Genomic DNA, 13,149 nt, shown 5'->3' with positions numbered 1-13,149 from the left:
TGTAATTGAGTCTTTACTGGACAGATGAATTTGTCGAATATTTTTCCTTCCTCCTCAGATTGTGACATCAGTTAACCTGCTTTATCTATCTCACCACCAGGTTCTTAATTAAAATGAGAAAAGTAGACCAGATCACTTTTAAAAATTTCTATCTACAACATTTCAGAACTCTTGTTTTAAATATTTATTAAATACACTGTTTTTGGGTATTTATTAAATGTATAGTACATGTAAAAGTGCTTTTTACTTAAGTGTTCTTTATACTTACACATTTAATTAGATTTGAGGCTTTATTAACTATTTTTAAATTGTCTATCTATTTACATATACATACATATATATGGAGAGAGAGAGATACATTCACATTTTTTGTATTGCTATTTCTCCCTTCAGATCTGTCATAGTTACAAAAATCTGAAACAAAGTACTTGAAAACCAAATTTAATAGAACGTTGAAAGGATTATACATAATCACCAGTGGTATCTATCCCTGGGTTGTCAAGATTGTTCAAAATAGGAAAATTAATAATTGTGTTGCATCACAATAATAGAATGGATAAAAATAACACAATAATCTCAATAGATTCAGAAAAAGCATTTCATGAAATTCAACACCATTTCATGATAAAAACTCTCAAAAAACTAGGTATAGAAGGAGTTTACCTCAATAAAATGAAGGCCATATATGAAAAGCCCACAGCTAACATCATACTCATTTCTAAATATTTTTTACACACTGATCAAATGAAAACAGAAGTTATTATTATCTTATTAATGCAGCAACTTTCTCACAAGGACAGGTTCCTACTGATATATTTATTTCAGTCTGAAATGAAAATGGCTTTTTGTTGTACTGCTCTGCATTCTGTAGTCTTTTTCAATCGAGTTGCCAATTTGAGTCCCTTTCTGCCTCTCACTGATATTAAGGATAAATCATATATATATTTCATTTATTGTGAAATCACCCAGCTATTATCATATGATTTAGCAATGAAAACTGACCAAGGGTTCAGAGAGGAGGCTTTGAAAACCAGGGAATGGACCAGGGTATGGACCATTGACTAAAATGGTCCATACCACAACACTTAGCAGTTCAGGAATGGGTCTCCTTGGTAAGTAATTTTCAGCTACATGTAAATTTGATTTAGTATGTAATATTTTCATCCGGATAGAGCGTGGATTCAGGAGACTATGCCAAAGTAGAAATAAAAGTCTACTTTTATTTATCATTCTTGCTATTAATACAAGCATAAATGAGAGAAATATGAGTGAATATAAATACATATATCAAAACAATGAAATGCAAAAGTTTAATTTTGTAATGGTGTCTAACCCAAATCTGTAATGGCATCAATTCACTTCATTTTTATAACTTACTAGAAATAGTATATTAATTACTATTCCTGTTATTGAGTACATATTTATGACAGGCAACATAATTATTGATTTACATTTATTAACTCATTAGGTAGTACAAAGTTAACATTTGGTAGGTGCTAGCATTACTGCCATGTGTAAAATGAAACAACTTTTTGAAAAAGAGAATATTGAGGAATCAGCTGTTATTATATATTAACATAAATAAATATATTAATTTATTTTCACAGAAAATAAGAAAGTTCCAAGTACATGTCAAAATTTGGTATCTGACTAATCAGATGTCTCAAATGAGGATTTTCAAAAAAGTGCAAAATGTCCTGTAAATCATATCAGGGTTAGCAGTGACATTGAAAGGAATGATAGATGCCAAATATCGAATAATGTATCACAAAGAAAGTCATATAATTAAAATAAAGTTCAAATAGAGCCTTACTAAATTAAATATGAAAAGAGATGTGATTTCAGGAGTAGAAAACAATGTCCCTGTGATGAGAATATTGGCAGACTGAGAATTTCCTACCAGCCCTAGCAAGACCTTATCCCTGATTGCTGCTCTTCTTTCTAAAACCATATTGAAAATTCAAAGGCTATTAGAAAGCAGCCCCAATCTTGCTGTTCCTGCATACTGTCGTGCAGCTATTGAAATCTATTTCCACATACCTTCCAAGAATTTGAACAGAAAATAATTCTCAAGCGGGTAAACGCTGATTGACCTTCTCCAATCTATTCGATTAAATGTTTAAGCTACTTGCTTCCTGCAAAACACTCGTCTAAGAGCTGACCTCGCTTCTCATCTGCAATATTTTAATAACGGCTTAAGCTAATGATTTTCAATTAGTTGTTAATTCTTCTACACAATACAAAATGCATTTAGTTTACATTTTTATTATACATAAAATAACAGTAGAAATAATTTTAAAAGCCATCTGCAAACTGAGAGTCTAAATCCCAAATAACTGGCCACCAAAAAATTAATCATAATATATTGGGTACTAAGAACAACAAACATCACCACCACCACAAAAAAAGAAAAAAGAAAAAAAAAGAATTAGGGAATTGATTAATTAAAAAAAATCAAGTTATTAAAAGTTAACCTCATTTTAATGAAAATTCGAAAATATAAGGTCATAATATTGATGCTAAAATTAAAAAAGTATTAGTTTCTTATTTTATTCATCTGTAAAATAATAATGATAAATGCAAAAGAAGACATAAGATGCATATTTTCCCACTATATGGTGGAAACTATGAGTAGATATGTGTGTTCTTTTCAACATTCCTGACTTTTTACTAAAACTTTAGTGTTAAAGTCTGCATACTTGCTCGTACCAGAAATGCTGATTTAGGAGACATTTATGGACACAAGAGTTTTAAGCTTATGTTAGTTATTTATTGCTGCTATAACAAATTATCAAAAACTCCAAAGCTTAAAATACCACAACTTTGTTATTTTTCAGTGCTATAATTGAGAGTTCAAATATGAGTCACACTGGGCTAAAGTCCTCAGGCTGCCATTAAGGCTATATTCCTTTCTAGAGTCTCGAGTGGAACATCTGTTTCCTTGCATTTCTGATCTCTAGAGGCTGTCCACATTCTCTGGATCACGTCCATCTTCCATCTTCAACATCAGCATTGAAAGACCATCTAGAGACGCTCCCATAGACATACGCCACTCTGACCACAGCTTAGACAGTTCCTTTCTTTAGCCCATGTCATTAGTTTGTGCCAACTTGAATTATCCACAATAATCTTCCTATCTCAGGCTCTTTAATTTTGTCACATCTGCAAAGTCTTTTTTGCCAGATAAGGTGACATATTCATGAGTTCCAAGAATTAGGACATGACTATCACGGGCATCTTGCGTAGGCCATTAGAGGCCTGCCATTGTGCTTCTGAAGCCTGATTTACAGGGAGCACACTCTAAGTGACAAATATCCAACTCTTAAAGTTTCTGTCATAAATCACCGTTGACTAATTAACAGGAATTGTGAACCTTATTCTAGCATTTTAAAATAAGATACGTGTTTTATTTAAATAAAAAATGTTGAAGGATTTACCCTAGGTTACAAAGAACTCATGCAATTGTTAAAAATAATTACATTCAGCCTTTCTAGATACTAGTTCTATTGTTTTCCCCATAAAACTTATACTGGCTTAGTTTCCATAGAATCTTCCACACAGCTGCCTTGATTTCTTAGTTCCTTAGACTGTACACTATGGGGTTCAGAGATGGAGGCAGCACAGAATACAATACAGACACCAAAAAATCCACAAGACGTGGGGAATCGGGGACTGGCCTAAGATAGGCAATGGTGCCTGTCATAATGAATGTGATCAAAACTATGAGATGTGGCATACAGGTGGAGAAGGATTTTGACCGCCCTTGTCCAGATGGCAATCTCAGAACTGTATTGAAAATGTAAATATATGAAAGTCCAATGGACACTAAACAAAAAATAGCATAAATGACTCCAATTGCCACACTAACATCAATAGTAATATGCCTATTGGTGCAAGAAATCTTCAGGAGAGAGGGCACATCACAGAAAAACTGTGGGAGTTTTCTGGAACCACAGAAAGGTAAAGAAAAAGTTCCTGCTGAGTATAAGATGCCAAAGATACTCCCAAGGAGCCAAGAGACAGCTACCATCTGCACACAGACTCCCCTGTTCATGGTGACATCATAGTGCAGTGGGTGACAGATGGCCACATAGCGGTCATAGGACATGGCCATGAGGACGAAAAGCTCAGACCCAGCAAAGTGAATCACTAACAAGACCTGTAGCACACATCCTGCAAAAGAAATGATGCTTCTATGTGATAAAGAGTTCAGAATAAGTTTAGGAACTGTTATTGAAATAAGGCAAACATCAAGAAATGATAAGTTCTTCAGGAAGAAGTACATGGGGGTGTGAAGACACTGGTCCACGGTGACAAGGACAATAATGAGAAGATTCCCCAGGAGAGTCAGCAAGTAAATCATCAAAAACAGAAAGGCATGGAAAACCTGAACCTCCACGGTGTCAGAAAATTCCATTAGGATGAAGTCCATCACTGTCGTGTGGTTGGTCATGTCCTCCACTCTGTCCTCCTGAAGGGCAGTGGGAGAGAAGGATAGAGATGAGGCTGATGCTAAGCCTCCCACCACTCTGATAATGCGTTTGCATTCCTGAAATAACGCATCTATGTTGCATTTATACTACATGAACATTTTCACTTTTGCTTTTTTGTTTTGTTTTGTTTTGGGCTTTCATGACCTCCTCATAGTATCACTCCTCACTTGTGTTAGAATAGGATATACATTGAGCAAGCAATTAAAGAAAGAATATTGAAAAGTACTCTCCTCTGTAGGACTTGACATCTGCACTGATAAAGTCTGTATCTTCATAAAACGTATCATGAGTCATTCTAAAAGTTCTTAAGAAAATCACAGGGAAAGCACAGGTCAATGTTTAAAGTGGTTCAAAAAGAGAGAAAATAGTCACTGTGTAATTTTTGTAAATGGACTTGTTTTTAATATTCAGTAGCTTTACACACAGAAAGTAAAAATATTTCCTATTTTATTTCATAATTAAATACATTAAACAGAAGAAGATAATTCAGAGATTGTGGTGCAAAGGGGACATAAGAGTAGTAAGAGAAGATTTATAATGAGACAGGCATAGTATTATCATGGAAAAATGATAGAAGTGATAAATGATTAAGTAGAAGAAGATGAAATATGTAAGAAAAGATCCATCTTTCCAAACTAGCACACTGTTAATACATGCAATTGCCCACATGGATGCCCAGACTCACACACTCTCATATATGCACTCACTTTTAGACTGTGTCTCCGGTGTTTATAATTGGCAAGATCAAAGTATCCTTTACAAAAAAAAAATGGTTAAAGTAAAAGTAACTATAATAAATAGAAACGGAGCAAAGGTGAATAAGTATCTATGGGCAGAAATTCACTCTTTGATGAAGAGGAATAATTTAATGTCTGAGAAATTAAGGAATGTAGAAAATATTTTATAAAGACAATATAGAAAGTTTTAATTAAATAAAAAAATCAGAGTATTTGATTAGTATACTAGACATTAAGCTGTCTATCACTGGACATTTTCTTGAATATGTACATTGTTTACTAATTTTTAAGAAATAATGTGGTTTCGACATAATTTTTTCCCAAGATGTCAAGACTTTTCAAAATAGAGATTGGATTTTATGATTCTCATAAAAAGTCCTTCTCAAAGTGGGTCAACTGCTTTATGTATATAATAATATAGATTATTGATAATGACCATTGGGATAATCATCCCTATTGGGAACTGGACCAGAGATAAAGCATCACAATTAATGCTGTGTCAGCAAAGATTTAATCCTTACTGGCATGGCCTCTAGTTTTATCGTAGCACACTTGAGGGAAAAAAATCTTGAAGTAATTAATATAGACATTTCAAAGGAAGTTCAGATATTACATATATCAGTGCCATGCTTAAAAGCTACATACAGAGGAAAGAGCTCTTTTGCATACACCTGGCCACATGTAGTCCAGAGAGGCTTTTCGTACAACCTTATAAAATCCCAGTATTTAGACTCACCTAGTAGTCAAAAATCCAATGTTCTTCTGTTACTTCATGTTTCTTTTCTTCAATAGTTCTTTTACTATTCATAGTGCCAGGAGCAAAGTAATGAATTTCATGTTGTCTGAAGTTCTCCTCTTGTATTTTTAAAGAATTTGAAATACTTTTCAATTTGTTAATATAGTCCTTTAGGAAACAATGATGAACTGAAAAAGTGTGATTCTCTTGGGGACCATGACTGAAGTTCCATATAAATCTTATTAACCCGATATAGTGACTGTCATGTAGTCCTGGCACTAATACATCATATCTCATGCTCCTGCTTTGGGCTGTTGCCTTTTATAGATCTTTCCATGGTGTTTCACTGGAAAAGTCCCACTAGTCCCCCTCAACTAGGGAAATCACAAGAGAGTGTCCAGTGCAGCCTATTTGCTGTTCTATATCAATCCGGAAGGAATACATCTATGTGTTCTAAATTCTATAACAAGGTGAAGTTTGAGCTTGTATGTATTATCGAGGGTGTCAAAAATATTGGATCTAATGATTTTTGCTTACTATCTCTATAGTGCTGCTTAGTATATTTTCTCTGAGGATGGAAATTCTGCATTTTGATTTAAAATATCTTTTAAACTTTAGTTTGTGTGATATAGACACAAATTTTTTTTTGGAGTGCTTCTTCCAGAGTCCTATTTGTGATAAACATTACAATTCCTAAAAACTAATTGCACTTCAAATTAAAGACAAACATGAAGTCAAGATAGTATAATTACCAAAAGACCAAAGACACTGTTTTTCAAATAAGCACTGTAATTAATGTATTTTCTAAGAGATTTTCTTTTATTCTCTGGCCCTAGTTCTTTCAATTATAAAATGAAGAGGCTGAATCTTATGATTCCTGAGAAATGTTCATCTCTAAACCGGGTTTATTGCTTTCATCCATGATTATTGATCAAATGCAAATGTGTGTCAGGGGCTCTCTCAAGTAATTTGAATATTATATTAAATCCCATTTGTATTCTGCAGTTAAGTACTGTTATAATTACCTGATTATATATGATATATGTATACACATATATTTATTTTATATATGTACTATATATATACACATATACATGTATAATATATGTATATGTGTTATAGGATGTGTGTATGTGTGTGTGTATATATATACATATATATATATATATGTATATATATATATACACTCTGTATGTGTATACATGAGGGCATTTCACAAACTCTGTGAAAAAGTGTTGGTATCCAAAATATACAAGAAATTCTTGCAATTCAATAGCAAAAACCAAAACAAAATAAAGAGAAACAAAGAAAAAACCAAACAGCCCTCTTATATTATATTATATATATATATGTATATTGATATATATATTTCTACATATATAATATTATTACATGTATGATCAGCCACTTACTGAATAGATGCACAAAACTTTATAATCATGTTAGACATGAAGAGGCATCAGTCTATTCCAAATTAAGTCATACATTCAGAGTAGTTCTGGAGTGGGAGGAATCCGTAAACATCCCCTGATACACTGGAAAATTACTATTGACCACTTTGGAAATCTTTTAATTTTGTTGGTCATTCTAACTCAGAAATATAGATTTTTGGTGTGTGTGAATATGCACAGACATTTATAAATATACACAGCACACACAGACTAATAAAAATCAATATATTTCATTTTATAATAAAAAGAACAGCAGCGATCTTTCTATATGACCAAATAAGATACAACAAAATAAGTTTCTAATTCCCACTCAGACCTAAGCTAGTGTCTAGGACTGCTTTGAGTACTACTGTAGGCATAAACCACATGAGGCTTCTGAGCATCTGTAATGCGACTTCTCAAAATTGAGATGGGCTGGGCCAACGGGTAAATAAAAAAAGTTTACCATCACTATCAGGAAAATTCAAATCAAAACCACATTGAGATATCATTTCATCCCAGCTAGACTGGCTATTATCAAAACGACTGAGAATAACATATGCTAGAGAGGATATAGAGAAAGGGGAACACTCCTACACTGTTGGTAGAACTGTAAATTAGGACAACCATCATTGAAAGTATGGAGGCTTCTCAAACAACTTCAGACAGATCTACCATATCATCCAGCAATCCCACTTCTGAGTATGTATCCAAAGGAATGGAAATTATCATGTTGAAGAGATATCTGCATTTCCATGTTTATTGCAGCTCTATTTTCAATGGCCAAGATACGGAAGCAGCCTAAATGTCCATCAACAGACTACTGGATAAGGAATACATGCTATATGTACACGATGAAATACTACTCAGCCATAAAAAAGAATCAAATTCCACCATTCACAGCAACATGAATGAGCTTGAGAAGAGTATGTTAAGTGAAATAAGCCAGGCACAGAAAGAGAAATACCACATGGCCTCACTCATAAGTGGGAGCTGAGAAACAAACAAAGACCATGATAAAATGTTGAACTTTCAGAAAGAGAACAGACCTTTAGTTAGTAAAAGTGAGAAAAGGGGAGGGGTAGAAGGGATAGGGAGTGATTGGCAAAGGACACAATAAGTAATCATGGTTTGTGTATATATAACAAAGGCAACCCCCCCCCAAAAAAAAAGAAAAAGAAAAATAGAACTAAAAACATTGAATTAAATCTAAGAGAGATATCAGGCAACCTTAAGCGCTGAAATATCTGAGTCATGGGTATTCCAGAATGGGAGGAAAAAGGAGATTGCATGGAAAACATATTCAAAAAGTAGTGGCAGAAAACTTCCCAGATATACAAAAAGACACAGATCTTCAGATTCAAGAAGCTTAAAGATCCTCAACTATATTCAACCCAAAAAGTTCTTCTTGAAGACATGTGTTGGTCAAATTGGCAAATTTCAAAGACAAAGAGAGAATCTTTTATTTATTGATATATATATATTTTTCTGACTGGTAAGGAGATCACAACCCTCGGCTCAGTGTTGTCTGTGCCACGTTCAGCCAGTGAGCGCACTGGCCACCCTTACATAGGATCTGAACCTGCAGCCTCGGCACTCCCAGCACCGCACTCTCCTGAGTGAGCCATGGGGCTGGCATGAGAATCTTAAAAGCTGCAAGAGAGAAGCATCAAATCATCTATAAGGGAGACCCATCAGACTAACATCAGACTTTTCATCACAAATGCTAAAAGCCCGAAAGTAATGGGATGATATATTCAAAATACTAAAAGACAGAGATTGCCAGCCAAGAATACTCTACCCTACAAGCCTATCCTTCCAAAATGAAGGGCAAATAGTATATTTCTCAGACAAACAAAAACTGCCAGAGTTCACTACCACATGACCACCCTTACAAGAAATTCTCAAGGGAGTACTGGGTTTGGTACCTGAAAAATAGCTACTGCTGTCATAAAAACTCAAGAAAAATCAAAACCCACTAGGAAAATAAAAGTGCCAACAATGAAGAGAAAATAAAGTTTATCTACAACCCAAGGAACCAACAAATACAGAAGAGAAAAAGTAAATCACAAAGAAAGGAACAAAAGACACTTAAGATATCCAAACAAAAATCAATAAAATGATAGGAGTAAATCAACACTTTTCAATAACAACTCTTAATGTAAAAGATTCAATTCCCCAATGAAAACACACAAACTGGCTGACTGGATTAAAAAGGAGGACCCAACTATATGCTGCCTTCAAGAGACCTGCCTCACCTATAAAGATACCCATAGACTAAGAGTGAAAGGATGGAAAAAGATTTACCATGCAAACAGAAATGAAAAACGAGCTGAAGTAGCTATTCTTATATCTGAAAAAATAGACTTTAAACTAAAAACCATAAAAGGAGATAATGAGGGCCACTACCTAATGATAAAAGGATTCATCCATCAAGAAGACACAACAATCATAAATATATACACACCGAATGTCAGAGCTGCCAGATTTAGAAAGCAAACTGTACTAGACCTAAAGAAGGAGATAGACACTAATACTATAATAGCAGGGGACCTGAACAACCCACTAACAATATTGGACAGATCATGTAGGCAAAGGAGCAGCAGAGAAACACAAGATCTAAACAACACTCTAGACCAGTTGGACTTGGCAGATATCTACAGAACATTCCATGCAACAACCTCAGAATATTCATTCTTCTCATCAGTACATGGTTCATTCTCTAGGATAGATCACATGCTAGGTCACAAATCAAGTCTCAACAAATTTTAAAAAATTGGAATTATCCCAGGTATTTTTTTCAGACCACAACAGATTGAAATTAGAAAGCAATAACAAATGAAATTCTGTAAACTATACAAACACTTGGAAATTAAACAGCATTCTACTTAATGACATATGTGTCCAAGAAGAAATCAAACAGGAAATCCAAAACAATTCTTGAAACTAATGAAAACAATGATACATCATAATAAAACCTGTAGGATACTGCAAAATGGCACTTAGGGGATAATTAATTGCATTAAATGCATACTTCAGAAGAATGGAAAGATGGCAAGTAAACAAACACTTCACCTTAAAGAATTAGAAAAACAAGAACAATTCAAACCCAAAGTTAGCAGACAGAAAGAATTAATTAAGATCAGAGAAGAACTAAATGAAAGAGAAACCCAAAAAACAAAACAACAGAACAATGAAACATAAAGTTGGCATTTTGAAAAGATCAATAAAATTGACAAACCATTAGGAAGGCAAACTAAAAAAGAAGAGAGAAAACAAAAATAAAAATTAGAAATGAAAAGGTGATATTGCAACCGATACATGAGAAATACAAGGAATCATTACAGACTACAGTAAACAACTATAGGCCAACAAATTTGAAAGTCTGGAGGAAATGAATAGCTTTTTGGACACACACACACACCAAGAATGAACCAAAAAGACACAGAAAACCTGAACAGAACAATATCAGTCAAAGAGAGTTAATCTGTTATAAGCAGTCTCCCCGCCTCCACCAAAAAAAAGCCAAGCACCAGATGGCTTCACTACAGAATTCTACCAAACCTTTAAAGAAGCATTAATACCCATTCTCTACAAGCTGTTCCAAAAAAATAAAACAGAGGAAATCTCAAACTCATTCTACGAAGCAAACATCACCCTGATACCAAAACCAGACAAAGATACAACAAAAAAGAAAACTACAGGCCAATATCATTGATGAATATAGATGCAAAAATCTTCAATAAAATGCTAGCTAATAGAATACAGCAACACATACATAAAATTATGCACCACGATCAAGTTGGATTCATCCCAGGGATGCAAGTTGGTTCAACATACACAAATCAATTAATGTGATGCACCACAGCAACAAAATCAAAGAAAAAAAAATCACATTATCATCTCTACAGACACAGAAAAAGCATTTGACAAAATTCAACATTTATTGATAATAAAGACTCTGTAAATTGCATGTAGAATGAAAGTATCTCAACAATCAAAGCCATATATGACAAACCCACTGCCAATATCATCGTGAATGGGGAAAAGCTGAAAGCTTTTCCTTTAAGAACAGGAACTAGACAAGGATGCCCACTCTCACCACTCCTATTCAACATAGTGTTGGAAGTACTAGCCAGAGCAATCAGAGAAGAGAAGGAAATAAAGGGCATCCAGATTGGAAAAGATGAAGTCAAACTGTCCCTGTTTGTAGATGACATGATCCTATATATCGAACAGCCTAAAGACTCTACAAAAAAATGCTGAGTTGATAAATGATTTCAGCAAAGTTGCAGGATACAAAATCAGCACACAAAAATCAGCAGCATTTCTATACTCCAACACTGAACTAGGAGAAAAAGTAATTGAGAAAGCTAGCCCATTTACAATAGCCACTAAAAAAATAAAATACTTAGGAATAAAGCTAACTAAGGATGTGAAAAATCTCCATAATGAGAACTACAAACCTCTGTTGAGAGAAATTAAAGAGGACACAAGAAGATGGAAAGATATCCCTTGCTCTTGAATTGGAAGAACCAACGTTGTGAAAATCTTCATACAACCCAAAGCAATATAAAAATTCAATGCAATCCCCATCAAAATTCCAATGACATTTTTCTCATCAATGGAAAAATCTATCCAGATTTTTATACAGAATAACAAAAGACCATGCATAGCTTAAGCAATTCTGAGCAAAAAAAAAAAATAAATAAAGCTGGAGGTATAACACTACCTGACTTGAAACTATACTATAAAACTGAATAACCAAAACAGCATGGTACTGTCATGAAATAGACACACTGATCAATGGAATAGAATAGAAAATCCAGAAATCAACCCACACACCTATAGTCATCTGATCTTTGATGAAGGCACCAAGCCTATACACTGGGGAAGAGACTGCCTCTTCAGCAAGTGGTGCAGGGATAAGTGGATATCCATATGCAGGAGAATGAAACTAGACCCACACCTCTCACCAAATAATAAAATCAACTCAAAATGAATTAAAGAATTAAATATACACCCCGAATCAATATAACTTCCTAAAGAGAACATAGGAGAAACAGTTCAGGAAGTAGGACTGGACACAAACTTCATGAATATGACCCCAAAAGCACAGACAACCAAAGGAAAAATAAGTAAATGGGATTATAGCAAATTAAAAAGCTTCTTCACAGCAAAAGAAACAATTAACAGAGTTAAAAGACAACCAACAGAGTGAGTGGGAGAAAACATTTGCAAAATATCCATCTGACAAAGGACTAATATCCAGAATATACAAGGAACTGAAATAACTTTAGTACAAAAAAACAAGTAACCCAATTAAAAAATGGGCAAAAGAGCTAAACTGGCATTTCTCAAAGGAAGATATATGAATGGCCAACAGAAACATGACAAAATGCTTAACATCACTCAGCATTCAGGAAATGCAAATCAAAAGCACACTGAGATACCATGTCGTCCCAGTTAGGATGGCTAACATCCAAAAGACTGTGAACGATAAATGCTGGCAAGGTTGCGAAGAAAAAGGAACTCTCATACATTGTTGGTGGGACTGCAAAATGGTGCAGCCTCTATGGAAAATGGTATGGAGGTTTCTCAAACAATTGCAGATAGATCTACCATATGACCCTGCTATCCCACTTTGGGGAATATACCCAGAGGAATGGAAATCATCAAGTCGAAGGTATACCTGTTCTCTAATGTTCATTGCAGCACTCTTTACAATAGCTAAGAGTCTGAACTAGCCCAAA

The 13,149-nt window shown here is 34.3% G+C and overlaps 1 protein-coding gene across 1 annotated transcript in view; it reads right to left on the bottom strand.

Moving 5' to 3' along the window:
- Window positions 1–13,149, bottom strand: part of LOC134375210 (glutamine and serine-rich protein 1-like) — an 824,919-nt gene that overhangs the window by 516,322 nt on the left and 295,448 nt on the right.

This window comes from Cynocephalus volans, chromosome 4 (genome assembly GCF_027409185.1).
Source record: "Cynocephalus volans isolate mCynVol1 chromosome 4, mCynVol1.pri, whole genome shotgun sequence".
Classification (NCBI taxonomy): domain Eukaryota; kingdom Metazoa; phylum Chordata; class Mammalia; order Dermoptera; family Cynocephalidae; genus Cynocephalus; species Cynocephalus volans.
This window is presented reverse-complemented; position numbering and strand designations above follow the sequence as displayed.